This window comes from Ursus arctos, unplaced genomic scaffold (assembly GCF_023065955.2).
Source record: "Ursus arctos isolate Adak ecotype North America unplaced genomic scaffold, UrsArc2.0 scaffold_21, whole genome shotgun sequence".
Taxonomy (NCBI): domain Eukaryota; kingdom Metazoa; phylum Chordata; class Mammalia; order Carnivora; family Ursidae; genus Ursus; species Ursus arctos.
In genome coordinates, this window is record NW_026622886.1 from 3112169 (window position 1) to 3134924 (window position 22756).

Here is a 22756-nt window from a genome sequence, read left to right on the forward strand (position 1 = left end):
CAGCTGACTCTGTCCTTTCTATGAGTCCACGAGTGACTCTGTCATCCCTCCTTCAAGAAGCCTGGCTGATGGGCACGCGGGTCCTTCCCAGCTCTTTTCCATCAGACACAACGCCACGACGACTGTCTTAGCCCGGTCCCCCTTGGCGCCTGCATGGCAGTTCCTGGAGCATAGAAGTTTCCTTAGAAGGGGAGTTACTAGGTCAAAGCATAAGCTCGTTTAGAATTTGATTGGTTTTGTCAGATGGGGTCAACATGTATTAGAAACATAGACTCCTGAGAAGGAGAGAAGCATGGACGTATACTTTTGGATTTTATAATGTTGGATACTCCCAACCCCAGAATCAGGAGACGCGAAGGCATTGGGAGAGGGGCCCTGGAAAGGACATCCGTGCCGGGGTCTCACTCCGAGGGAGCCTTGCGTAACTTCTCCCAAACTCTCTGTGGGTCTCTGTCCCTCTGGGATGAGCAGGAGAAAGCAGAGGGGACAGGACTGGGGCCCTGAGCCCCTGGGGGATGCTGGGGGAGCTTGACGTGGAGTTAAGTGCCTCCACAGCCTGGGCACCCAGCCCCTCTGCCCCATTCAGGCTGCCCCTTTCTAGCTGAGGTACCAGGCCCAGTTGGGCCTCTGGAGCCCCACTCAATGGCCCCTCTGTGTGCAGCTCAAAAGATGAGCATGGAAAGGGCAGGAGGGAGGTGGGGGAGGTGGGGGCCACCCGTTTCTAAGGCTGATCTGCTAGCCCCAGCTGGAGGTCTGGGGTCTGGGCCAGGGCAGGGGGCTCTGGGCTAGACTGGCGGCCTGCCTCAGGCCACCTCCGACCTCACTCTGGCCGTCATGCCATCCCGGCTCCCCTCAGTGATTTGATCCTGCTTTTATTGAGAGGTAGGGGCCTAGGTCCCCTTCCCTTGAATCCGAGTCCCGTGGATGCTTGCACAATATGGAGGAAGTGATGCTACGTCAGAGCCTCGACCCAGCTCGCGTGACATGGCAGCTTCCACGACGTATCTCTTGGGACGCTTGCTCTTGGAACTCAGCCGCCATGCTGTAAGGAAGCCCAGCCGCTCCATGGAAAGGCCATGTGGAGAGGAGCAGAGGCCCCAGCTCTCAGCCCAATGGAGCTAACGGGGCACCCAGGTCCCAGCCGAGCTGCCCAGCCGAAGCCACTCAGAGCGGGGGTGGGACGTCCCTGCCGAGCTCTGCTTATTTGCAGCGAGGTGAGAGAAATAGATGCTTGCTCTTGTTAAAGCCACTGAAGTTTGGAGTCATTTGTTATCTAGTGATAGAGAACTGGACACCCCCAGGACCAAGAGAGTCACCACCAATGCCTGAGAATAGGCTCTGGGGTCAGACCCACAAGCTATGTGCTAAGACCTCTCTCTGCGAATAGTGATTGTACTAGTTCTTGCCCCATAGGGCCCTGAGAGGGTGAAATGGGGTGACGCAGGGAGCGGCCCGACCCGGCGTGAGCACAAGGTGAGTGGTAGCTGTTAGGACTCTCGGCTGCTACTGTTATTTTTGTGGGCACCAGGCTTTATTAAAACAGGTAGATCCTTCACTGCTTCTTCCTTCAGGGGCCTCCCCCTCCAGGAAGCCTTCCCTGATCACCCCAGGTTGAGCTGCCACCTCCTCCATGCAGCTACAGCCCCCCGTTCCACCCCTGCCACGGTGTGGGTTCCCCCGAGTGGCCACGGCCTGTGTATAGCTGCCAGGCTGGGAGCCCCTCAAGGGCATCATTAGAAGGGCCAGCAAGTGGTTGAAGTGTCCACAGTAAGGGCGAGGTCTGTATGCACACGGGTGGGGGCTCTGGGGTGCTTCTGTAGTTGAATGCAGCCGGGGTGTGCACTGGGTGGGTCTGGGGTACGGCCGCTGTGTGTTTGGGCTGGCCCGTGTGCTGTGCGTGTGTGCGTGTCCGTGCGCGTGTGAATACCTGTCTGCGTGTCTGTAGGTGGATGCGGCCACGCCTCTGTGCGTGGAGTGCCCCTGCGCCCCTGCCTCTGCGGGAGAACGTGTTCATTCGCATGCATTCATGGATTTGCATGAGAGCCGTGTGCATGGGTGTGCGTGTGCGTGTGTGTGTGTGCGCGCGCCTGCGAGCATGCTTCCAGGGCCGGGCTGCTGCCGTGAAAAGCCTCTCGTCGTAGCAGCTGCTACATCCAGGTCCCACCATTCCTCATTTGAGAACTAAAAATAGCCCGTGTCCAGCTCTGTCCCAGCAGGCAGGGGGCCAACGGGCAGCCCCAGCGGGCACCTTAGGCGGTTGCCCTCCCTTCTCGGGCCACTGTCCTCCTTGCCTGTCCCTGCCCCGGGCTCCCATGAGCTCATGCAGGCCTTGCTCAGCCAGGGCAGGGAGGCGGGGGGGTGGGGAGGTGTGGAGGCCCTGCCCCTGGCCAGGCGGCTGGACTCAAGCAAGGCCTGATAAGGTCAAGCGTGGCGTGGGGTCCGCCCCCTCGCTCTGGCCAGGGCCAGCGGACGGACATGAGTCAGCACAGGGGGCATCGGGCAGCCCAGACCTGACCACTGGCTGGCCGCAGGGCAGGCCCGGGGGTGGGCTCTCCTCCCTGGGCAAGGCTGGAACGGGCCAGGAGGAATCACCTGCTGGTGTCTGCCAAGCCCTGACCTCATTCTCCATCTTGAGGAACACCGCCTCCACTTCCACCCAGAAAGCCCCTCTCAGAGGCCCCCGGGGGGCTTCCTGCGCTGGTCTGGTCATACCCCTTAGCATTCACAGGGCGGATGCCCACCCTGCACCAGGGTGCTTCCCGGTTTAGCTGGACTGCCCCGGGAACCCCCATACACCCCCCTCCTCGGGAAGTCCTCGATGAGCCCCAGGCTGTTCCGGGGCGTCTTCTGAGCTTCCGGCTCCCTCCGTTGGAGCCCCTCACTCTCAAGAGGGAAGCATGTCTTCTTCATCTCCGTGTTCACGTTGTGGTCCCTCGATCCTTCTCCATCATAGCCTGGGGGGAGGTGTCGTTTTATCCTCCTCTACAGGGGAGGAAGCCAAGCAATGGGACTGGCCCAAAGTCCTCATTTAACTGTGTGACTTTAGGCTAATGGCCTGACCTCTCTGGTTTCCTCACCAGAGGGCTCAACGCGGCACTAACCTCCTCCCGGTGACGCTGTGTGTGGTGCCAGGGGACACGGTGAATTCTTGAGGTATCCTGCAAATCCCACCTTGGGCAGGATGTCCTGGGGGATCCCCAGACATGGGCTCTCTTGGGGGCTGTGCAGCCCCCAGCTGGACCGGAGGTTCAGGGATGAAAATGCTTCTGGCTGGAACCCAGATGGTCCCTGGACCTGGGGTTGAGCCATTCCCGGAAGGAATCCAGCTGCTCTGAGCCCAGCTGGATGGACGGGAGCGTGAGGGGAAGGCTGCGGGACCGGGAGCTGGCCCACTAACTCAGGAAGGAACCTGGAGAAGGAGCCTCTGGCCCGGGGCGTGGGTGGGACCATGACACACCCCAGGCTGTGGCTCCTCAGCTGAGAAAGGGGAGGACTTAGAGGAGGAGGAAGGACTCTCCGGCCTGGCCCCTGAGCTCTGAGCCGGCCCCCCCAACTTCTAGTGCGCGACTCGGTTTCCTCATCTATAAAATGCGGTTATAACGACCTCGCCTCGGAGACTTGTTGTGGGGACTGAGTGGATCATGCGCACAGGGGCCTGGCGCACAGGGGGCCTCGTCTGGGGCACCTCTCCTCCCCCATCCTCTCTGCCTCCCAGACTCCAGGACACCTGCAAATGCCTCCCGGGTCCCAGGCTTAGAGAATGACACAAAGGGGGGAAGAGGGGACAATTAAAACAAACAAACACCTTACAGACCTGCTAACAGGCTCACGCATGTCCAACAATCAAAATACATCAAAGGGTGTGCAATGAAACGGCCCCCTCCCGTCCACCCCCTCAGTCCCCTGCTGGAGGCTTCTCCCAGAGACACCTATGCAGAGACTCTCGAATATAGATGATCTTTTTGTTCTCCACCTTAAGCCATTATCCCTAAAGGGCAGAGTCTTCCTTGCACCTCGGAGAGCGGCCCACACCGATACACACAGGGCTTCCTCGTCCTTCTCCGCGGCTGAGGTGGAAGGCGGCCCATCACTTCTTCCACGAGACTGTGGACGGAAGTGTGATTTATTTATTTATTTAGGAAAGTAAGGGAAAGCCTTAAGGGAAGCGTCCTTCCTCACACGTCTGCCATGGGGGCCCCGGGTTTGAGTGTGGACCCCGCCACACACCACATGGGCGGGGGTGTGGGGGCGTCTGGTGACTTGCTTCTCCTCTTTTGGCCTCATTTTCTCACCTGTGAGATGGGGGTTGTATCCAGCACTGAGATAATTTGCTAACTGATGGCCCATTGGCTGTACCCTGCTCGTGGAGGTGTTTTGCTCCCCCAAGTTTTCCAAAATCTGGAGATTTTACACTAAAGTCCTGGCTTTTGAAAATTCAAGCCTGGCAATAGGGGGCTCAAGTGCTTTGGATGGGGCAGGGGTGCTCTGCTTGGCCGCAGGCCCCACCACGCCCCATTGCCCCCTTCCATTCCCTCCTGCCTGACCTTGTCAGCCTCCTCCACGGCGGAGGTGTGGCTTTGGCTGTTGGTGTTAGAGTGGAGCAAGCATAATGGCGCCTTTGTGAGCTCCCCAAGGTCAGGGTCGCCAGCACCCCGCACAAGCCCAGCGTCATCCTCTAGAGTGTCTGGGACTCGGTAGCTGGAGCCACAGCTCGTGTAGACCTAGGGACCCAGGCCCCAAGCAGGAGGCTCCAGAGCGTCTCCCCTTCCAGAAGGGAAGCGGAAGTGCTGGCACCGTGTCTGGGAAGGGCTCCGGGCTCCGAGCCAGGCAGCTGTGTCCCAAGAGGCAGTGGCTAAGTCTTCTTCCCGAGGCTGGAGCCGGAAGCTAGGCTGCAGACACCTGGAGTTCCCATCTCCTGGTCCCCAGGATGCGGATTCCTGTACGCCACCCCCCACGCCTTCCTCTTCCCCACCTACGTTTGGCAGCCACATCCTGTAGGTTGGGCCAGGCCGAGAGGGGAAAGGGGAGGCAGGACGTGGGTGGGCTCCCAGGGGGACCTCAGTGGCATCCTTTGTCCAGGGCAGTTGAAATCTCTTCTTGGCCCCAGGGTGCCTTGAAACACAGTTTGAAAACCACTGATGGAGCCTTTTGACAAATGGAAAGCAGGGACCTGGGGTGAGGGACCGTGGGAGGGTCAGACCCTGGGGACCCTCACAGTTCCCCCTAATCCCCAGTCTGCACCAGAGCCTGGCACTCAAAAATGCCGCGTGTGGTGCCCCAGCCCTTATCCCCTGACAGTCCCCCTCCGCCTTGCTCTCGTTTGTCCAGAAGGCCAGGGAAATAATGGGGCTTCACTGCTTCCTATGTCGGACACCCCATTTCTCCAAGCCTCACTGGGCGGGTTCTGCCAAATGCCCACCTCCCAGGGCTGTTGCGAGCAGCAAAAGGGATGCTAGCAGAAATAAATAACGGGGATACTAATCCCAGCAGCACCCCTCTCCCAGCTCCAACGAGACGCTGCTGCAGCTCATTGGTGAAAACAGCTTTATTAAGCCCTAACTTGCACCCCATAAAAGTCCCTCATTTAAAGTGTGTGATTCAATGGTTTATAGGACCTTTACAGAATCATACAACCAGCATCATAATCTAATTTTAGATCATCCCTGAAAGAAACCCAATCCCGCCCCGCAGCCACGCCCCATTGCCCTTCCCCCAGCCCGGGGAGCCACCTGCTACTCTGTGGATGTGGCTCTTCTGGACTTTTCGCATCAATGACACCACACAGTATCCGTGGTCTTTCTCAACTGGCTTCTGTCACTGACCATCACGGGGTAAGGATCAACACTTCCTTCTTTTTTTTCTGGCTAAACAATATTTCATTGCGTGGATTCACCACATCTGACTTATCCATTCCTCCGTGGTGGACACTCGGGCTGTTCCCCTCCTTTTGGCTATTATGACGAATGCTTCTATGAGCATTCCCGCACGAGTCTCTGTGTGGACATATGTTTTCATTTCTCTTGGGTGTATGCCTAGGCAGAGAGCTGCTGGCTCCGATGGTAACTGTGTTTAACATTTTGAGGAACTGTCAAATCATGTTCCAAAGCCGCTGAATCATTTTACATTTCCACCAGCCAGTGCATGACGACTCCCGTTTCTCTGCACCCTCAGCCACGCTTGTTCGAGTCTGTCCTGATGACAGTCATCCTAGTAGGTGTGAAGTGGTACCTCATTGTGGTGTTGATTTTTTTTTTTTTTAAGTAGGCTCCACGTCCAGCGCAGAGCCCAGCACGGGGCCCGAACCCACAGCACTGAGACCAAGACCTGAGCCGAGATTAAGAATCGGATGCTCAACGGACTGGGCCACCCAGGCGCCCCCGGGTTTTGATTTTCATTTCCCCAACCATGAATCATGGTAATCGTCTTCCATACATATTTTTTGGCGAAATGTCTATCCAAATGGCAGGATCTCATTTAACCCTCACAATGACATGACGACGTTTGTGATTCAGAAGAGCTCCTGAGATGGGGCGCCTGGGTGGCTCAGTCGTTAAGCGTCTGCCTTTGGCTTAGGTCATGATCCCAGGGTCCTGGGATCGAGCCCCTCATTGGGCTCCCTGCTCCGCTGGGAGCCTGCTTCTTCCTCTCCCTCTCCCCCTGCTTTTTTTCCTTCTCTTGCTGGCTGTCTCTCTCTCTCTCTCTGTGTCAAATAAATAAAATAAAATCTTAAAAAAAAAAAAGAAGAAGAAGAGCTCATGAGAGATGGTGGGGACAGGGCTGGCAAGCTCTTGGCCACCATGCTGGGCACTGAGTCTGGGGAAGAGGGACCTCACGCATTACAAAATCATCAGAGTGGAGGCCCTAGCTGATGGTGGGGGTTAAGGCAGTATTAGGAACCCCCCACCCGGGGCTGCAGGAACAAAGAACTGAGCCCTGAGTTCTATTTCTCTCTGCCTCTGTTTCATTCTGTGACTTTGGACAAGACACCGCCTGCTCTGAGCCTCAGTTTCCCTATCTAACATTGATTCTGCTGTGAGAACCAGGTTCGGTGCTACAGGTGAATACAGTGAAAGTAAGATGAGGGGCTTGGTGGTTCCAACCCTCAGGTGGCTCACCTCCAATCCCCGGCCTGCCGGAGCTGGCTGTCCTCAGGGGCCTCTGATCCAGGTCTCGGCCAGCCCTTGCTCTTGGGCTCCGAATGCTGGGAGGTCTGGGTCTGCAGGGAAGACCTCAGGCTGGTGGTGAGCGGAGAGCAGGTGGTCAGAGCCTGGGCTGCTAGTCTGTGGGAAGCGGCACATTTGTCTCTTGGCTGAGTGCTCCTCCCCACTGTTCACCTGCTGCTCCCACCTGGGGGCGGGCGTGAGGCCGGAAGCTGGAAGGCGAGAAGAGGTGGGTCAAGCTGGGGAGGAAGAAACTGAGCGGATTGACTCCCTCCCTCCCTCTCTCCCCAGTGGCTTGTCCAGCCCTGCGTGCCCGTCCTCCACGGTGCCTTCTAGATGGAAATGCTGAGCACAGTACGGTCCTCATCTCAGGAGACTTGCTGAGGGGATGGACCCCGCAAGCCTGGGACCCGTGCTGCGCGCGGCACACCCCAGGCCCTGCGCCACGGAGCTCTGGTGGAGCAGGACAGACAGAGAAGCCAATGCAGAATCACAGCCGTTCCCTAGGGTGTTTGCCAGGGGCCAGGTGCTGCCCTAAGGCGCTCGAACACATAAAGTCATTTAATTCACCGTGCAGCACGCTTCCGGCAAAACCACCATCCCCTCTGCTTATAGATGGGGGAACTGAGGCTAGGAGACGAGGAGGGGACTGGGTCAAAGGGCCCCAGCGAGTTAGTTGCAGAGCTGGGAGCAGAAACCTGGGGTTCCGCTCCCAGCTCTGGGTCCCCTTCTCACCCTGCAGCCCCTTCCTCTTTTCCCCACCCCACCCTCTAGTACTCCGACCTGGTGCTTTGCCCCCCCTGCCCCCTACCTCACGGTCTCTGACCAGGGTTTGAGACGGCCGTCCGGTGTGCTGCAGGAGATCCAGGTTTAAGCCCTCACTGTGACTTGGGCAAGGCCCCCAACTTCTCCCATTCCAGGTTCTTCCTTGGTCAGCAAGAGGGCTGGGCTGGGTGCTCTTGAAGGGGCTCTGTCTTAGGGCAGCTCCGGAGAGCCTGGGCTGGGTCAGGGTGGGCTCCCTGGCGAGGTGTGGGTAGAGCTGGGCTCGGGGAAGGGTGGCTGCAGCCTTTGGGTCATTTTCCAGGGAACACTGGAGACCAGCCCCCCCCCCGACCCCAGCTCTGGCCTGCTTATCATCGGCCTGTCTCAGGCGGCTCTTCCGAGCGGCTCCTCAGATTTCAGCCTGGAGTTTGTGATAGTGGGATCGTGGGAGACCCGGGGGGCAGGTGGGTGGCCCTGCTGCTAGGAGGGCTCCGGCACCCCGTCTGCCCTGGGTTATCTCTGGTCTGGGACAGGCTGGGAAAGTGAGAAGCTGTGTTATCTCCTTCACTTCCCTCCGGAGATAGGGCTGCCTCAAAGCCCTCTTGTTCTGCCCCCTCACACCCACCGGCCCCCCCGGGAAAGTGGGGAGGCACCAATGCAGCCCTGAGGCCATGGGAGGGGGGGAAGAAGTGAGGCTGAGTGCACTGAGCACCAGGCAGGGAGCCAGGGGGGCCTGGAGGGTTTTCAGCCTCCCTCTTCACTCATTCACCGCATACTCACTGAGCACCTGCCATATGCCGGAGCGGGGGGCGGGGAGGGGGGAGTTAAAGTAGTTCACACCCAGTGTGGCCCAGGCACTGGCCAATCAGGTGACTTGGGGGAGGCAGGACCAAGAATCCCCTTCTGGAACACGGGGTGCACACTAGTTATTAGTCAGGCGGAGGTCAGGGGGTCTTCAGGGAGCGTTCGGGCAGGTGGGGGGCGTTTGGAGGCCTGGAGCAGAGGCTAGAATGTTGATTTGGGTGTATTTCTGGATTTTAGCAACCTGTAAGTCCTGGTGCCTCCCAGACGGCTGGGTGGTGATGAGGGGCCCTGGGGGCAGAGGCACCTGGAGTTCTTGTCCGGAAAATGGTCTGGGAGTGGCTCTTTCTGCCCAGAGAGGTGAGGTGGAAGCAAGGTCCTTCACCCTCCCAGTGCCAATGAGGGCCAAAGTGCTGCTATTTGTCCGTCTTTGGCAAAAATGGCCATTTCACATTCTCGGCCGCAGTGAGCGCAGACGAATGGAGGAATTCGGGTTTCCCAAGCCTCTTGCTAGGCACTGGGGACACGGCAGTGAGCAGGGCTGGCCAGGCCAGCACTCCGGAGCCCACGTCCTGTGGAAGACAGGGGACCGCCGGCCTCTGGCGTGGCACATGGAGAAACAGCACCCCCCCCCCCCCCCAGGCTGGCCGTGTCCTGGGCCCCGGATCTGGTGACCATGTCACCTACAGGGCAAGAGGGCCTTTGTAGGTGTGATTAAGTGAAGGATCTGGAGCTGGGAGGTTAGCCTGGATCTTCCAGGTGAAGCCCAGGTTGTCACAGGGGCTTTGGAAGAGGGAGACGCACTGATCTGTACACTTAAAACTAGTGAAAACGACAAGTTACGTTAGATGTGCTTTATTACAATTCGAGAAAATTCATAATGTGATAAACCCCATGTCAGTGACTTAAACACTTTCAATGACATGTGAATCGAGTCTCCATAAAGCTGTTCAACAAAACCAAATGGGAGTCATTCTCCAGACCATACACGCGGTGTTTTTCAAGCGTCAACGTCAGGAAAGACTGAAGGCCATCGCGTACGGGAGAGACGAAGGTGACCCGAAGGCCAAATGCCACGTGGGATCCTAGATGGGTTCTGCAACAGGGAAAGGACATGGGTGACAAAACTGGTGACATTTGAGTAAAGTCTGTGGTTTGGGGGCACGTGGGTGGCTCAGTCGGTGAAGCGTCTGCCTTCAGCTCAGGTCATGATCTCAGGGTCCTGGGATCGAGCCCTGCATCGGGCTCCCTGCTCCGAGGGGAGTCTGCTTCTCCTTCTCCCTCTTCACCCCTGCTCATGCTCTCCCTCTCTCTCTCTCTCAAATAAATAAATAAAATCTTAAAAAATAAAAAAGAAGAAAGTCTGCTGTATCCCTTCTAAGGCCTTCATTCTTCTTCTTCTTTTTTTTTTTTAAGGATTTTTATTTATTTATTTGACAGAGATAGAGACAGCCAGCGAGAAAGGGAACACAAGCAGGGGGAGTGGGAGAGGAAGAAGCAGGCTCCCAGCAGAGGAGCCTGATGTGGGGCTCGATCCCATAACGCCGGGATCACGCCCTGAGCCGAAGGCAGACGCTTAACCGCTGTGCCACCCAGGCGCCCCGCCTAACTCCTTCATTCTGATGGATGCAGCCCAGTGATGTTGCAGGTTAACATTGGGGGAATCTGGGTGGAGAGCACGTGGGAGCTCTCAGAATTAACTTTGTAACTTCTAGAAGCCTAAAATGAGTTCTGCATAAAAAGGTTAAAAAATGGTGGGAGGGGAGAGGGCCAAAGTCAGAGAGACGTGATGATAGGAACGGAGATCAGAAGGAGGTCGGAAGACGCTGCGTTGCCGTCTCTGAAGACGGAGGAAGGGGCCGCAAGCCGAGGAATGCAGATGCCTCTAGAATCTGAAAGAGGCGAGGACAGGGACTCTCCCCTAGAGCCTCCAGAGGGACACAACCCTGCCCCCAGCTGGGTCTCCAAAAGTGGAAAGTAAAAAAGAATCGTGTTGTTTTAAGTGTCCACGCTTGTCGTCATTTGTTCCAGCGGCCACGGGAGACTCGCGCAGCCGGTAAGGGGGTCGCAGTGATGGTTGCCACCCCTGAGGAACTCTCAGAAAGGGCATGGCAGCATTCTTTAAGTGCTTTACATATGTCAACTCAGCGAATCTTCAGACACCCCTCTGCAGAGGGACTATTACTGCTCCCATTTTAGATGAAGAAACTAAGGCACAGAGAGGTTAAATAACTTGCCCAAGGCCACACAGCTGGATGGGTCGGGCAGGTGGTGACTGCGCACGTGTGTAGCCCCTGCCCTCCCTGCCGGGCTTCACCCTATGTGTAAATGCTCACCCCACGTCGTCAGTGTTAGGCCCTTTACGCAGAAAACTTCATAACTACCCTATGGACTAGCTGTTCTTGTCATTCTCCATCTAACAGGCGGGGAAACTGAGGCCCAGTGAGGTGGAGGTCCTTGCCTGAGGTCAGAAGGACAAGGCTGGAGAGTGTACCCCCACGATGTGGCTGCCTCCTGCTGGGGAGCGGCCCCCAGCTCCCCTCTCCTGCCCTCATGTCCACATTCGCTGGGCTCCCAGAATGGGAATGGCATCCTCGTCAGATGTCCCCGCACCCCTGCATGTCAGAGACCGAGGGACATCCCGGCCCCATTGTTCAGGCCAGGAAGCCAACCCCTCCCTTGATGGCCAGGAGAGGCGGTCTTTGGGGGGAAAGTTCCTTCCCAGAGAGGTGAATGCCCAGGGAGCAGGCCCTGGCTGGGCCCAGGCCAGAAGGCACAAGCTGGTCCTTTAAGGGAGGCGCTGGGGTGGAACTGCACGCCAGGGTTTTCTTATCAGAAACCCTTTCTGGGGGATGGGAGTGGACCCAGGGCCAAGGGTGGCTGGTGTCCGCAACTGGGGTGGGGATAAGGGGCTCTTGGTTAAGGTCTGGCCCCCTCCCTCTCTGGGCTCGGTTTTCTTTGCTGTGAAGTGAGAGAGTGGGGCAGGGGCTCTCTAAGCCCCCGGGATTCGGTGCGCGCACTCCCCTGTTCATCCACAAAGACGCAGTGAAAGCTCACGGTGGGGGGGGGGGGCGGGGGGCGCATCCACGCCAGGTCTGCTCCTGACAGCCGTGAGACACTCCCTTACGGTGTGTTTTGGAGGTGAGGACGCTGAGGCACAGAGAGGTTAAGAAATGCCCAAGGTCACCAGCCAGCGAGCTGAAGCTGGGGTATATGCCTGGGAATCAGACTGCTGGGCCGTGGAGACCACCAGCCACACCCGCTGGCCTGGATCAGGGCTCCCTCTCCCTTTCTCTGCCCCCTGCCCAGCCGCAGAGGGTGGGGCTGGATCAGGGATTGGAGGTTGGGGAGTGAGGGTCTTCTTGTGGGAATTGAGAACATGGGTGTTGCTGGAGCTGTAGTCTCTCCCCGCCTCCCCGTCTGGACAAGGGCTCCAGAGCCAGCTGCAAACCCTCCACTGGGTTAGGGAGGGCTTCTTGGAAAAAGGCGGCATCTCAGGGGAGCAGGAGTAAGTGTTAGGCAGGTAAAGGGAGGGGGAGGAGGCATCCTGGTCAGGAGAAACCCCAGGTCCAAAGAAGCATAGGGGCTCCTGGGTGGTTCAGTTAGTTAAGCATCCGACTCTTGATCTTAGCCCAGGTCTTGATCTCGGGTCGTGAGCTCAAGCCCTGCATTGGGCTCCACATTGGGCACGGAGCCTACTTAAAAAAACAAAACAAAACAAAACCCCACGAAGAATTGGAAAATCTCTAGCGCCTGACTTTTCACTTCCAGCTTTCAGGTGCATTTGCTCAGGGCTGCTTGGGCCTGTGCTGTCCTGGGGGCCCCTCTGAATTTCCTCTGGCTGGGCTCTCTATTCAGCTGCCGGGGCCTTCTGGTACCTGTCTTCCCCACTGGACTGTCAGCCACGTGCGGCTAAGGACCTGGACTCAGGAGCCTGACCACCCCGCTCAGATCCTGCCTCTGTCCCTTGAGGCTCTGTCACCTGGCCCAAGTGACTTCCTGTTACTTGTCTCAGTGTTACTACTGTCTTTGGTCTTAACTGCTGAATCCTTCCAGCCAGGCTCACATCACACAAGGCTGGTGGACTGAATGTGTATGGGACGGGCAACCAAGCGGCTGAGCATAGTGTGGGGGCGGGCTGGCCAGGTGGGGTCTGGGTGGTGGTTGGGGGGTGGCTAGCCTGAGCAGCGGGCCCCTCCCTCCCCCCCGGGGCCATCTGGGAATTGGCCGGGTCTGCAGAGTGTTCAGGAGATGCCAGAAATCCACGTTTGTGAAATCTCCCAAATTTTAAGGGAAGGCCAAATTCTAGAAAATGATTGGGGGTCCAGGAAAACACTGGAGGGGCTGCCAGACATCACCCCTCTCTGCCTTCTCACGGGCCCAAGACCCGGGTATGCAAATGAGCACCTTGATTTGCATATAACCCAGTGCAGAGTTGTCTTGAGGGAGTGGGTTTTATCCGTTTTGTTCATTAAAGGATCTCCAGGGCCTCGGCCTGCACCTAGGGGCCCCTTATCTGTTGACTGCAGGAGGGGATGATTAGAGGGGCCCGTAATGATGGAGGCAGATGAGGTACGGAGGAAGGACTGCGGCGTCGCCGCCTGGCTCAGCGACCACGCACAGTGCAACGCCACTTCTTGGGGCCTCTCTTTGTTCCTCTGGAGAGTGGGCGCAGCTCGGGTCCTTTGGAAAGCAATTCGACCAACTGTGCCAGAAACGTGTATGACTCACTGACCCAGTAATTCCATTCCGGCCAAGGAGATATCTCTAAATACGGAAAAAAGAAAAGCTTCCTGTGCAAAGATGTACCGAGATATATGATTGATGCTGTTGAAACACTGGAAATCACATAGATGTCCAACAATAAGGGCATGTTAAATAAACTATGGAACTTCCACTGGACAAGCTATTAGGCGGCCAATAAAAATGAGGATCCTACGGGAGGGAACAGAAAGGAGGTGAGAGAGAAACTAGCCAGGGGAGTGCCCACGCTCTAATGGCAGGTCCAAAAAGCAGGATACTACCGTTTTGTTTTTTTTCTTCTAATATACGGTATGATCTCAGCCACGTTTAAAAAAAGTTCCCAAACAAAAAACTATGGAAGGAAATACATCAAACCTTAACAATGATTGTCTCTGGGTGGCGGGGCCGTGGGTGGTGATTTTTCTTCCTTATTTTGACTTTTCTGCATTTTTCAGATTTTCGTAAGTGAGCGTGTATTGTTGCGCTCATAGTCAGGGCATTAAAAACGAGAAAGAATTAGAGCTCGGGGGTGGGAGCTGACGCTGTGTAAGATCCGCCCAGGTCTCTGACAGGGAAGGTCAAACTGGCCTGCTGGGCATCAGGGAAGTTTCTGGGCTTGGAGCTGGCACCCCAAGCGTCAGAACCAGGACCGCCGGTGTGACCCTGGGCAAATGTCTCTGCCCTTCAGCACCTCAGTGGTGTTCCTTGTCAAATGGGGCCGGGTCCCCTCTTTCACAGGGGGGGAGCGAGAACAGGACACGAACGCGGCCCTGGAAGGCCTTCAGGAATTCTCACTGAATGAACAGAAATGGTACCATTCTTATCAGTTCCTGGGAAGGCCAGTTCTGCTTTAGGACACCTCCGAAAGATGTCAGCATTCCTGCCAGGGAGCCCCTGGGAATGTTTTCAGCCCCCAGAGGTACAGATGTTCCTGACTCACTTTGGAAAGTAGAACTGGGGTGATTTCCAGAAATGTATTACCAAGTAGAGGAGAAGCATGACTGGGGGTTAGAGGCCTAAGATCTGGTCCCAGCTCTTCCCCTACAGCTGTGTGACCTTGGGCGAGTCACTCAGCCTTCCTGGCCTCAGCTTCCCCTATGCCATGGGCTCTGGACACAGAGAGTGCTACAATTCCTAACCTCTCTCTGTTGAACCCAGACCTTAGAAGCAGGGACCCTGAAAAAAAAAAAAAAAGAAGAAGAAGCAGGGACCCTGGAGTCCCAGAGGGAGCCCTTTATAGCCCAGGGTCCCCAAAAGCTCCCATGGGTGACTTGTGACCTCATGTCTTGTCTTCATTTCCCAGGGGAGTTGGGGGAGGGTTGGAAGGACATTTCCCAGCTGGTCTCTGGTAGCTCAGTCTGCCGTCATGGGATTGTCCTCAGTTTCCCTCAACGTTCTCTGTCGCATTTGACTCCTTTAGAGGGTCCGGCAGTGCAGGGCAGGGTGGGGCTGCTTCCGGGCAGGCAGTGTGTAACCAGGCAGGGCACCCGAGCACATGCGGCCCGCACCACACTCCCAGCCCGGGGGTGACAGCCACCCTGTCCTGGTGCCACAAGGACCGTCAGAACCTCAGCCCTGGATATTCCCGGCCTTCCGCTCTGACACAGAGTGGCTGTGTTCCCATGAACCCGTCATAGGACCGCAGACCTCACTATGATCTCATTAGCCATTCCGATCCGGCGTGTCTGCCGCGTCCCCCAGGCTCGCTTTCCATGGAGTCATCGAAGTGAACCTTTGCAACCATTCCGTGAGATGGGCCCTGACGTTCTCCACCACTGAAGATGGGGGTCGGAGGCTCAGAGAGGTTAAAAATCTCGCCCAAGGTCACTCAGTCGGCAAGGGGGCAGGGCCGGGATTTGAGCCCAGGCTGTCTGGCCTGAGTCCACACTTGTGACCGTGATGCTTCGAGATCACGCAGCCTCTTCCAGCTGCTGCTTTGCCAAATGAGAAGCTCAGCACAGGTCAGTGGCTTCCCAAGGTCACACAGCAAGTTAGTGCAGAGCCCAGACCTGCTCCAGACCCCTGGACTTGGAGTAAGAGGTCTTTGCACAGGAATGCGAGTGGGTCTGTCATCCCCGGCTTATGGGCCCAGCGTGGTGTTTGCCACACAGGCTAATGGGTAATGGGCTGATTGGACCCAAATAACTCTCCATTCATTCGTCCATCGGCTGAGATCCTTCCCGGTGCCAAGCCCTATGCCTGGCCCTGGGGGATGGCGATGAGCAAGACCCATCTGCTGCTCATAACCCAGGGACTTCCAGAAGGAGGTGACAGCTGAGATTTGGTCAGAGGGAGGAGGGAAGACAGGGTGTTCTGCGCCTGGGGAACGGCTGATGCATTTGGGGAAACCCCATGGCTTCTGGGAGGTTGGCAAAGGGGAAGGAGAGAAGGCTGCTAGGGTCTGACACTGCGGGGCCAGTGGGTGGGTGAGGGGGGACGGTGGTGAGGGAGTCCAAAGTGGGTCAGCCACTGACAGAGAGGCCAGGCTGGGAGTCTGAGGCCCACCCACTGGGAGGGGAGATCCAGTTAAGGAAAGGATGTGGCTCCTGACTTCCTGGGTCACAACTGGAAGAGGAAGTGGGGGTTGGGGCTGGGCTGGGTGGGGCTGAGGTCATGAGGCAGGAGGGGCGGTGACAGAGCAGCACCCCAGGCCACGGCTCTGCAAAGTGCTAGTCCCTCAGAGGCGGGAAGGGCGAGAGGGAAGCTGACCTAGCCTCTGAGGTTCTCTGACCACATCTCCCTGCTCTCTTCCTCACTCGCTTCCCTACTGGCCTTGTCTTTTCTCCAAAGCAGCCAGTTCGTTCCTGCCACAGGGCCTTTGCACCTGCTGTTCCTGCTGCCTGATATGGCTCTCTTAATCATTTACCTCTTTAAATGACACCCCCCAGAGAAAGCTTCTAAATGAGGCTTCTAAACCACTCTGCCCCCTCCCCATCCACCTTGCCTCCCCCAGCACCACTCGTAGTTTGTTACTGCCCATCTCTGTGAGCCATTTCATGCCACTTGCTCGCTTGTTCACTGTCTGTTCCCCGTCTCAGGACATAAGCTCAGGAGGACAGGGGCTTGGTCGATCTGGTTCATCACTGAATCCCCAGCTCTTGGGGACAGTGCCTGGCACCCAGTGGGCCCCCAACACCATGGCACTGAGTACTCACCATGTACTAGGTACCACCCTATGGGCAGTAACTTATTTAATTCTGAAAGCCCTGTGGGCAAGGGCTAATCCTGGGTTGGTGAGGCCTGACGCTGAATGAATCTTGGGACCTTTAAGGAAAATCGGTCATGATTAGAAATAAAAAATAAGGGGGCGCCTGGGTGGCACAGCGGTTAAGCGGCTGCCTTTGGCTCAGGGCGTGGTCCCGGCGTTATGGGATCGAGCCCCACGTCAGGCTCTTCTGCTATGAGCCTGTTTCTTCCTCTCCCACTCCCCCTGCTTGTGTTCCCTCTCTCGCTGGCTGTCTCTATCTCTGTCAAATAAATAAATAAAATCTTTAAAAAAAAAAAAAAAAAAAAAAAAAAGAAATAAAAAATAAGGATTTTATATGTACCTTGGAACGGCTATGCACGTGAGGGGTGCTGGGGCTTCAAGTTAAAAGACTGCTATAAAGCTTTTACATCTGTTGAATACATGAATGACAAATGACTTATCTTCTCTGGGCCTCAGTTTCCCCCCATTTGGAGCATGAGGATGTACCCTGAATGGGCAGGAGGGCAGCCCATTTTGAGAGGCCCCTTGTCTCACCCATCAGGGGTTTTATTTGAGTGGAAGGATACTGAAATCGTTCATTCATTCACTCATTCACTCACTCGTTCGTTCATTCATTCATTCATTCATTCAAGAGACACCTGAAGCTCTACTACATGCCGGGCCCTGTGTCAGGCCCTGAGGACAGAGCAGTCAAAAATAGAGTCGCTGTTGGCAGGAAGCTCGCCTGACAATGGAAGAAGGCAGCCCACGGAACATTGAGATACAACGGGTCATCATTGGAAGGAGATCATCAGGAGACGAGAGAAACAGTGGAGAAAAATAAAGCAGGGAGAGAATGGGGAGTCAGGGGGGTACAGTGTCAGGGGGGACTCCCTGAATCAGTGACATTTGAGCTGGAAGCCGAGGGGTGTGAGAGTGAGCTAGGCAGGTGTGCAGGGAAAAGAAACCTGAGGCAGAAGGAACAGCATCAGCAATGGTAAGTGCTGGAAGTAAGTGGGGACCAGCTAGAGGCAGCGGGTGAGGGCAGAGCGGGTGAGGGCAGAGCGGGGGGAGCGGAGCGCAGAGAGCTCTGGGGCAGATCGCATAGGGCCTGTGGGTCACTGTCAAGACTTGGGGGAGACAGGAGCCACTGGAGGGCTTGGAGCAGAGGTGTCTCTGTTCCACAGGCTCACTCTGGCTGTTGTGCAGAGAAGAACCACGGGCTTGAGGGCAGAAGGAGGGTGATGGGTCAGGAGGCCGCTGCAGGCATCCAGGTAAGAGATCATGGCCGCCTGGATCAGGATGGCGCATGCAGATGTGAGAAGCAATCCTGGATTATTCTGAACATGGACCCAACAGGATTTGCAATGGGTTATGTTCCAATGAGCTTCTGCTGTCCAACAAACAAATCCCAAAGCAGCTTCAAACAATCAGAATCACTTCATTATTTCTCGTGGTTTCTGCAGCTCAGGATTTGGGGATGGGCCCTGCCCGGCGGGCTGGCTTGGGGTCTCGCGTGCGGCTGCAGGCAGTGGCTGGAGCTGGGATGGCAGGGCGGGGGCTGCGGGGGCTGCCTGGGCGTCTTTCCCCTCCTTCAGTCCAGCCACGGGCTCTCCCTTTGGGCTGTGTGGCCTCGTTGGGCTTCCTCACAGCATGGCGGCCCAGAGCCCGAGGGGAGAGGCCCAAGCAAACCCAGCAGAAGCCACATTGCATTTTCTGACCTACCTCGGAAGCCCCAGAGCATTGCTTTTGCAAATCCAAGTCTATCCAGCTTTAAGAAGAGGAACACAGGGGGAGCATCGGCAGCCTGCCGTTAAGAGTGTGTGGGATGGGAGATACTGCTGTGGCTCTCTCTGGAAAATGCAACCTGTCACAGACTGAAAAAGCAGAATCCGGGTGCTGTCACTGGGTGACGTGACCAAATTGCTCAGCCTCTTCACGCCTCCGCTTCCTCATTTGTAAGGGGGAGCAGGGACCGGCGACATTCCAAGGTTGGAATTCCACGCGGGCCACGCCTCTCCCACGGATGGGCTCCGTGAACGTGAGCTTCCCCTGCCCACGTCTCGCCAACCACATTTGCTCCTGTGCAGCCTGGGGAGGTTCCCTGCCACGGAGAAGCCGGATGCAAGACACCGAGCGGCTGGGCCTCGTGGCGTCTGTCGACCCTGAGCCATCTGCCCGGGCCTGGGCTGCCCTCCCGGTGTGGTGCCCGTGCACGTGCATGTGTATGGGCGTGCTCGTGGTGCACACCCACGTCCTCAGTGCTTGTGAGCCCGTCCCTCTCCCAGCCCTGCTGTGGGGGCATCTCAGCCTCCAGCCAGCTGCTCCAGCGGGAAACCTTGCCTGGTCTGCCATAGCTGGACGCTCACCTGGTCCTGAGAATTCCCCTCAAAGCCAGTTATCAGGGTGGCCCCCCTTGACCCTCCTCGGGCCAGGCCTGTCATGGTCACCTCCACCCTGCTGGGTCCCTCGATCCTCCTCGGGTCTCCTCTCCAGGGCCCGTGTGGCCCCAGAACCATTCCAGATGCAGGCATGGAATTCTAGAAAGGCGGCATTGTAGGGCTAGAAGTCAGGTCAGTGACTGCCAGGGCCAGGGCAAGGGGCATGAAGGAACTTTCAGGGTGAAGAACATATCCTATGTCCTGACTGAGGTGGGGGTTACACGACTGGGTATGTTTGCGGTTTGACACCTGCTGACTTTTACACCTTACTAAGCTGACAACCACAAAAGCTTCCCGCGTTCCTCATCTATTCGAGAGCTTGTCGAGCACCTGCGGTGTGTCTGGCACCGTTCTCGGCACTGGGGCACAGAGCGGTGGGCAGAGCAGACCAGATCCCCGTCTTCATCGGCGGGGGGGCGTTCGGGGGCAGACGAATTATAACTACAGGATATATAACGAGCAGCGATGCCGGGGGAGAATCAAGGCAGCCGAGGAACCAGGAGGGACCCAGCTTATGTCGAGGACTTTGGCCACCTGTCCCCTCTCCACTGCCCCCTCCCAGAGGTCTCCCTTTGAGACTGCTCCCCAGCAGCCCAGGTGGGGCCAGGCTCTGGGAGAGGGGGGCTTGATGGCCAGTGCTTCCTGTCTCACCAGGAGAGGACAGCGGGAAGAGACATGTGCCCCTGTGCTCCCACCTCAGTGGCAGGACGAGGGGACAAAAGCCATTTCCAGTCCTTGTGAGCACGCCCTCGGTATACACACTCCCCAGGCTCGGGCACATGCATTCTCCTTGGACATCAGTGCGCACACTTGAACACGGGGCTCTAGCCTGCGTGTAAATCCACACCGCGACTTCGGTGCCTGTTCTCTTGCAGTCCCGTTCGATGGCTCCCACACTCTCTGGGGGCACACTCGCAGCGCAAATGCAGGTGGGTGCGCACGCGCACGCGGACATCTTGGCTCTGCTGCGCACGTGGTTAAGTGCGGTGCTCGCTGAGCGCTTACTCTCCCCGTGTTCTGTCTCTATCTTCCCACCAGCCCCACAAGGCAGGCACGACCATGACCGTGTTTCACAGATGGGGACACGGAGGTGCTAAAGGGGTCGTTACCTTGCCCCAGATCTGCAGCTGACCGTGGAGAGCCCGGACCTGCGGCCAGGCCGTCTGGCTCTGGGGTCTGGTGTTTGTGGCTCTCCATGGAGATCACCAGGTGTTGAGGACACCTGTTTTCAGGGTCTCCGGCTCCTCGGGAGGCCCCGTGCCCCATGCGTGCACACCAGTTCAGAGTTCACCAAGCCCTCCCCCGTCCTGAGACGCGACAGTCATGGGTCTCGCTCAAGGTCACACAGGGGTTATGGCAGGACCAGGACTAGACCCTGTATCCCTGACTCCTGGTCTCTCGATCTTGCCCTGCCCTCCGGGATGTTAAGCTGCTGGGCACTGTGCTCTTGCTGCATAGACTCAGGAATTTTCTGGAGAGCCGTGGGCAAGGGGAGGTGTGAGGAGGCAATAGTGCATCACTGGGCGGGATAGGGAAGCTTCCCGAGGCAGGATATCCAGCCTAGTTTGGTAGGGGGGTTATGGGGACAGAGGGGGAGTCTGGGGGGCCTGCTGTCCCGGGTTCTGGGACTGGCCCTGCAGGGGGCTGAGCACAGCAGGTGTACTTCATCCACTCCTGTTTGATGGGGGCGGCTTGTCCCAGACAGACGACAGGGACCCTAGAATCCGGATCCGCCCCCCACCACCCCAGGGAGAGCAGGGTCAAGGCCAGGGATGAGGGAAACTTAAGCAGGCAGGGTACCTGTCTGGGGATGAGGAGTGTCGGCCCAGGAAGTGTGGCTCGCAGCCCATCGTCGCTCTCTCCGTCCGCTGTAGGAGGCTGTGCCTGGCCAGGCATTGTTCGCAGGTTTAAAAATAAAGGCATCTTGGCCTGGGCCCTGCTGGCAGAGGGGAGGAGGGGGTGGCCCTGCCCCAGGCCTGAAGGGCATCTGGCTGGAAAAGGAGGCCTCACCCAGCTCCACCACCACCAGCATAGTTGGGAGTGTGGGGGGTCCACAGAGAATAGCCAGCACCTCAGCTTCTACGACGAGATGCAGGCAGAGGGTCCCTGGGTACTGGCTGTCCTGTCCTCACTCCGGCCACTCAGGGCTGCCCATCACCCTCACCAGAAGCTTCCAACAACCTGGGGCCACTGGGGAGACACAAGTCTCCCCCTAGCACCCTCTCTCCTCCACCAGCTGATAATACCGACAATAATAACCGTGTCCCAGCAGCCCCGGTGGGGAAGGCACTGTGATTACCATTAAGCAAATAAGAAAATTGAGGTTCAGAGAGGTTTATTAACTTGCCCAAGGCCACACAGCTGAGCAGTGGAGGAGTCAGGGCTCAAACCCAGGTCTGTCTGACTCCTGAGTCAGGGTCCTAGCCAGGTGCCCCAGTGTCCCTTGCTACTCCAGCGCTCCACCTCCCCCCAGGCCCTCTTCCTGGCCCGCAGAGGCGACATGCAGTCTACTTCGCCCAGGGGGTCAGGGAGGGAGGCAACCGCAGATGAGGAGCCCTGGAGTGTGCCAGGGCCTGGGGCGGGGCCGGGCTTGGTGTTACCTTACTCAGTTCTTACACCAAGCCCTTGCAGGGGGGAATCATCATTTTGTAGATTAGGAAACTGAGGCCCAGAGAGGCAGTCACTGTCGAGATGGGATTTGAACCCCGATCAGCCTCAGCCCAAAGCACTTTTCCTCACATTCAGTGTCTGAAGGGTAAATAGGAATCTCCAACACAGAGCACTAGCCCCCCCAACCAGAGAGGGTTCAAGTATAAACCAAGAAGCACTGAGCATGTGGGTAGCTGGAGGGAAGAGTGTGATGGGGGGATGGTTGCCAGGGAACCAGCCCCCCCCAGAGATGGGAAGTTGCTACCGCAGGCCAGCAGTTCAGGCAGCCCCCATGCGCTCCAGTGCAGGATGCCCCCCACCTGAGAGGGGACCGCCGGGGCGCTGCCCTTCCCCGCTGGCTCATGGCTGCCAGCCTCCCCATTCCAGACGAGATCCGGTGATCCCCCGTCCGCCCCCGAGGCCTCTGCCGAGGTTGGCACACTGGTGCTGGCTCCGGAAAGCGACATTCCAGAGGCCCCCCACAACTCCCTGCCAACCTCGGATTCTTGGCAGGGCTGGGGGGGGGGCGGGGGACGGCCGCAGTTGGGGAGGATTGTGGGAGGAGCCGGAGTCAGAACACCTGTCCACAGGATGTGAGAGGAAACAGGCCAGAGCCGGGGCAGACCCCGTGCCCCCCCAGGGACTGTGTGCCTCTGGCTTGCTCACCCACCCCCCAACAGGAGCCTGGGCAGGGGGCAGCGTCTCAGACACGGCTTTCTTGAAAAGACACGTCCTTTTCAGGTGGCAAAGTTCCTCTTCCCACCTTCTCTAAAAGGTTTTCCAGGCCGAGTTCCCACTTGCTGTGTGACCTTGGGCAGACACATGCTCTCTCTGGGCCTCAGAGACTCATGAGAGGGCCGAAGCCGGAAAATCTTGAAGGTGCCCTCCAGCAAGCAGCGTTTATTATCCCTAGGTGCTGTGACTTTAGTCTCCTCCCCGGGCTCCCTGCTGATCCCCTCTGTCCACAGCCAACAGACCCTCTTAAATCTGCGGGAGGCTGTGGCTCCCCCGCT

At 57.4% G+C, this 22756-nt stretch overlaps 2 long non-coding RNA genes across 2 annotated transcripts; one reads left to right on the top strand and one right to left on the bottom strand.

The window, feature by feature from the left end:
• The first annotated feature begins 5706 nt into the window (after positions 1-5706).
• LOC130544453 (uncharacterized) lies at positions 5707-10084 on the top strand. Its single transcript, XR_008960741.1, has 2 exons — positions 5707-5831; positions 7452-10084. It is a non-coding gene; the product is annotated as an uncharacterized LOC130544453 (long non-coding RNA).
• LOC130544452 (uncharacterized) lies at positions 9566-21294 on the bottom strand. Its single transcript, XR_008960740.1, has 2 exons — positions 20895-21294; positions 9566-9819 (listed from the first exon to the last, which is right to left on the bottom strand). It is a non-coding gene; the product is annotated as an uncharacterized LOC130544452 (long non-coding RNA).
• Between the last annotated feature and the right edge of the window lie 1462 nt (positions 21295-22756).